The sequence below is a fragment of the Cupressus sempervirens genome, chromosome 5 (assembly GCF_028749045.1).
Source record: "Cupressus sempervirens isolate cs-2001-9-10 chromosome 5, ASM2874904v1, whole genome shotgun sequence".
Classification (NCBI taxonomy): domain Eukaryota; kingdom Viridiplantae; phylum Streptophyta; class Pinopsida; order Cupressales; family Cupressaceae; genus Cupressus; species Cupressus sempervirens.
The window spans coordinates 498,481,521-498,487,520 of NC_143122.1; positions in this window are offsets into that span (position 1 = coordinate 498,481,521).

Here is a 6,000-nt window from a genome sequence, read left to right on the forward strand (position 1 = left end):
GGAGTCAATTTCCACCTTAGTCACTAGGACCTTTAATTGCTCCACCATAACCAAATTCAGATTCACTTTGTGTGGATAAAGGTTTAGCTAATCCTCTCCCTCTAGGTAATGAAGGAAAATTCCAAGATGAACATGAAGAAGAGCCACAACAAATACCTTCCAATGAAGTGTCAGAGGAAGGGAATATATATGAGGAACCTCAACAAACTTCCCAAGATATAAAGGTGAGAACTGTGGACTCAATAGATATAGAGATGCCCGATGTGGATCTCTCACAAAAGAAGAAGAGACCAAAAAGGAGTGATAAGGGAAAAATTATAGTAGTATAAGCTCCATCTTCATCTAAGAATAAATCTTCAATGGAATGTGCTCCAAGATGGCTAAGGAAAGAGGTGATGGTTGATGAGGCATATTAATGTCTTTATTTTGATATAGCTTTTATAGTTTGGACTTACTCTTTGTGCTTTCTCAAAAACATTTCCAAAAAATTTATGTAAATAACTTGTGAACTTATGCCAGAGACAACTAGAACTTACTAAACCTATGGGTAGTGTGTATGACATACTTTGCTTAATATTATACATATAATGCAGTATTTCTAATATCTGAATAAAAGTAGGAATGTTATCTTGAATATGTGTTTTGAATGTTTCTAACTTTCAAGAAATGAAGAGTGACGCAAAGGGTGGTGATTACTAAATTAAAGAAAGAGGAATGAGGGAGACCGATCATGGCAAGGAAAGTACAATTCAGTTCTTATGGATAAGACTTGCTTACAAAGGAGTTAATTTTCTAGAAAATATAGGAAGACCCAACTTGCTATATTTCTTGCAAGTTGTTATTCTGTTGCTTCGTAATAAATGTATTATGTCATGGTTGATCTTCTACCTTCTTTTTTGGCAATGTTTGTTCAAGATTTTTATGTCATGCTTTTAATAAGTATCCAATTCTCTATATAATGGATTTGGATCAGTTTAGTAAGTTAGTAATGAGAAAATAGACAATGCCATATAAGATTCAAAAGTTACTCTTTTTCTGTTCTTCATGAATTATTCAATTGATGTAATCAAAGAAGGATTTTAATGAAAGATTGATTTTGGAATGCTTTTTGTGTTCTTAGTTAGTTGAAACCAACCAAGGGGGCCCACTTGGGAGGTGGAATATATTTAGGTAGAGTAGATTTGTTTCTTGCAATTTCATATTTTCAAGATAAGTTTGTTGTATTAGTCCTGCAACATTGTTATTGTCAAAGTTCCCGTAGCACTTGCATAAAATGATCATGGTGGATGTTTTGAATTGTTAATTAGTTTAGATTCATTTTCCAAAGCTTTCTATAGTTATCTGTATTTAGTCCAAGTGTGTTTACTATTTTGTCATAGTAGTATAGATTCCTTTCATGCATTTTACCTTCCTGCAACATAGGTGTTAAGATTTTTAAAAAAACTTAGTGCACATACTATGCTGACCCATTTCATGTCCTACATCCTTGGGTTGAAAATTCAAGTGTATTTCATGATGGAATAAGTAGTCTTCAGAATAGACATAGTGTCCTTGAGAAATACAATGGTGTGATTATCTTCATCTATTATGAAACCCTACATTTTTTGGCACCATTTCCAGGGATGGTGTTAAACTAAGAACCTTCATGAGTCATTTATTTTCAAATTAGTTTGTTAGCTAAAAAACCACAAAGTTGTGGGCTTGATTAACAAGTCACCAATTCAATTGCATGCATCAAAGAGGAGGACAACAAGATGAATATGAAAAATTTCTTCCATTGGAGTCTGTTAATTTGAATGGAGAAATTAAAGAAGAAGTTGAGTTACCTTTTGAGGATGCAAGCTTTAATTTTCCTACAGGATCTTCCTCTAGAGGAAAACCGTTGGACACAAGTGGTCTTTAGCCCTTTGCTTAAGTTTTGGCTAGCTTTCTTGATAATTTTTGTCCAAATCCACATGTTGTTAATAATCGTGTAGCCAATGTTCCCTTTCTGTAGCAACCCCATAATCAGATACCTCTAGTAATGGCACAACCTACTTTTCCATTTCATCTCCCAAGCCTCATAACCAATGCTAATCTCAAAAATATACCCATAGATGCTCTTCCAAAGTTCTATGGACTTGCAGTTGAGGATATTGATACTTTCTTGTTTGAGTTTGACATACTCTGTCATAGCTTTGACTATAATATTGATGCCCATAAGCACATGTTGTTTACAACAACACTCAAAGAATCAACCTTATGATAGTTCATGGGCTTAGGAGCCAATGCAATAGGTACCTAGTATGAAATGCAAACTTTGTTTTTGGAGAAGTACAAAGAGTATTTCAAGGGGAATGATCCAAGAGGAGATGATATCTTTAGAATATCGCAAAAGGAGGATGAAACATTGGAAGAATATTGATGGGGACACAACCCAACAACCAGAATAGACACAATAGAAAGGGGGAATTATATTAACTAATAAAATAAGCTGGTACAAACAGTGCAGAGAAAATAAACTCAAAACATGCCTTGCAGGCTTACAATAACATAAATCTGGAGAATATTTATCCTTTTAGCACCTCCTCTCAAGCTCCAATCCGAACTGCCTTTTACAATGCCAGAAATCTCCTTAAATAGACCCCGGAGGGTTAAGGACTAGGAGTACATTCTAGAAAGTGCTAGTAGGCATCCACCGACAAAATAGAAGGTTCCGGAAACTGCGTTAGAAGTCGGTGCAATTCTAGAAGAATCCAGAAACGGTAGCCGAACTTCCGGGAGGCATAACTTTTGAACCGTAACTCCGATTGATGAACCGTTTACATTTTCGGAAAGCTCTCGAAGCGCTCTATAGCCCTATGGACAAGCTTTGCTCGTCCCCCATTTTTCAACCCTTTTCAAGGTCATTTAATGCCCCAAACCTGACTTTGAAGCATTCTTAGGGGGTCTCCAAAACCCAAAAAATTGCAATAACTTTCAAATCGTGGGGCCTTTTGACCTGATTCTTTTTCTGGAATGCTCTAAATCTCGATTACATTCATCTGGCCAAGTCACACCTTCTAGGTCACCAAAATGATGGTCAAATTGCATGCTCCTATTTTTTCAGGATTTTTAAATGCACTGATAGTTGAACTATGAAAGTTGGAACCTTTATTTGAGCCAAATGGGTATCCAAAAATGCAAAGACATAAAATAGAAACTAAGTCTAAGTACATTTTTTTGGTGACACAGGATTGCCCTTATACCTCTGGATGCTCCTGCATCAGACACCCAGGGTAGATTGAAAAGTGACCCTGTCACTTTATGGATGGTAAAGGAAATCCCAAATGGGAAACCTCAGCTGCTGAAATCCAAGTTGAGTCTTCGATCGGTCGTCCTTTCCATTTGACCAAATACTCTTCATACTGCCTGTTTCTGGTACTCCTACCCACACAATGATCTAGAATGTCTTCTATCTCCTCCTTCTTAGAAGCAGGAATTGGACATGGCTCTAAAACTAGCTCCTCATCAGCACCATCATCATGATACTTTGTCAAATCTGCAATGTTGAAAATGGGAGAAATGTGAATACCATCTGGCAGCTCCACCTCATATGCATTTCCTGAGTTATGTTTCTTCAAAATTTTGCAGGGGCCAAATTTCTTCATTTTCAGCTTGTTGTAAGTACCAACTAGAAATCTTTCTTTTTGTAAGTGCACCATGACAAGATCCCCTACTTGGAATTCCTTATGTCTTCTCCTTGCATCAGCCCTAGCTTTATACTCTTGATTCATCTTGATAATGTGTGCTTGAACCTCCTCATGTAGACACTTGATGTGTTCAGCAAATTCCTCAGCTTCAACACTTGTTCTCTCCCCTTGTTCTATCTTCCTCAATTCTGGTGCAGTCCTTGGGCTATTTCCATATACAATTTGAAATGGTGATTTTCCAATACTCCTATTTATAGAGTTATTATAAGCAAACTCTGCCTGTGGTAGAATCAAATCCCATCCCTTAGGCTTATCTCCAACTAAACATCTCAGCAAATTGCCCAGACTTCTATTTACCACTTCTGTTTGGCCGTCAGTTTGTGGGTGATGCGTGGAACTGAATTTCAAGTCTGTTCTCAACTTCTTCCACAATGTCCTCCAGAAATACCCCACAAATTTAGTATCTCGGTCAGAAACTATACTTCTTGGAAGACCATGTAGTCTTACCACCTCTTTGAAAAACAAGTCTGCAATATGGACAGCATCATGAGTTTTGTGGCATGGAATGAAATGTGCCATTTTGGAGAACCTATCAACCACCACGAATACTGAGTCATTACCCCTTTGTGTCCTTGGAAATCCAAGAACAAAATCCATACTTATGTCCTCCCATGGCCTTGATGGAACAGGCAATGGCTGATATAGGCCAGTATTTTGACTAAACCCCTTGGCAACTTGACAAACCTGGCAACTCTGTACAAACTTCTTCACATCCTGTGTAATTTGAGGCCAAAAATAATGTTATCTAAGAATGGAAATGGTCTTATCCCGACCAAAATGTCCTGCCATCCCTCCACTGTGTTTCTCCTTAATCAGATTTTCCCTCATGGAACTCCTTGGAATGCACAATTGACTATCTTTGAACAACATGCCATCCTGAATCAAATAGTCTAACCACTTGGTTCTATCTACAGCAACAGGTTCTTTACAAGCTTTCCATGCTTCAGCAAAATTAGGATCCTCGGGGTACAAATTCTTGAGTTCATCAAACCCAACTACTTCAACCTGCATTGTTGTAAGCAACAACTGTCTCCTACTTAATGCATCTGCAACCCTGTTAGATTTTCCACTTCTATGCTTCAACACAAATGTATAACTCTGCAAGAATTCTACCCACTTCATATGCCTCTGATTCAATTTACCTTGGCTATTTAGGTACTGTAATGCCTGATGATCAGTATACAAAACAAATTCCTTTGGCAATAAATAATGCCTCCATTTCTTTAAGGCCTGAACTATCGCATAGAACTCTTGATCATAAACAGAATACTTCTTCTTTGCATCATTCAATTTTTCACTAAAATATGCAATAGGCTTACCTTCTTGGCTTAATACAGCCCCAATAGCGCTACCACTAGCATCACAGTCCACTTGGAATACTTTTTTGAAATCTGGAAGTGCCAACACAGGCTGTTCAGTCACCTTCTTCTTGAGCAATTCAAAACTTCTTACAGCTGCTGCAGTCCATTTGAACTCTTTTCTATCCCCTCTTATTGTATCAGTTAGAGGTGCACATATTCCACTAAAGTTCTTAAAAAACTTCCTATAAAAACTAACCAGACCATGAAATGATCTTACCTCAGTAGCAGACCTTGGAGTAGGCCATTCCAAGATGGCTTTTACCTTCTCTGGATCCATTTTGAGACCTTCAGGTGATATAACAAATCCCAAATAGACTAACTCCCTTTTTGCAAAGACACACTTCTTTAGATTAATTAATAGTTTCTCTTCCCTTAGCCTTTCAAAGTCACTACGAATATGCAGTAAATGTTCTTCCAAAGTCTTGCTGAAAATTAAAATATCATCCAAATAGACAATAACAAATTTTCCCAAGAACTTCTTAAGTACCTCATTCATGAGCTGCATGAAGGTGCTTGGGGCATTCGTCAATCCAAAGGGCATGACTAACCACTCATAAAGACCCTGCTTGGTCTTGAAGGCTATTTTCCACTCATCTCCTTCTCGAATCCGTATCTGATGATAGCCACTCTTCAGATCTATCTTTGTGAAGTACTCAGCTCCACTCAAGCAGTCCATAAGATCATCCATCCTTGGCAAAGGAAATCGGTACTTGATGGTTATCCTATTTATAGCTCGGGAATCTGTACACATCCTCCACTCTCCATCCTTTTTTGGTGCGAGTACTGTAGGTACTACACATGGACTCAGGCTCTCTCGAATCAAGCCCTTCCTCAACAGCTCCTGAACCTGTCTATTTAGCTCCTCTGATTCAGTAGGAGTCATCCTGTGAGCAGCCTTATTAGGCAAA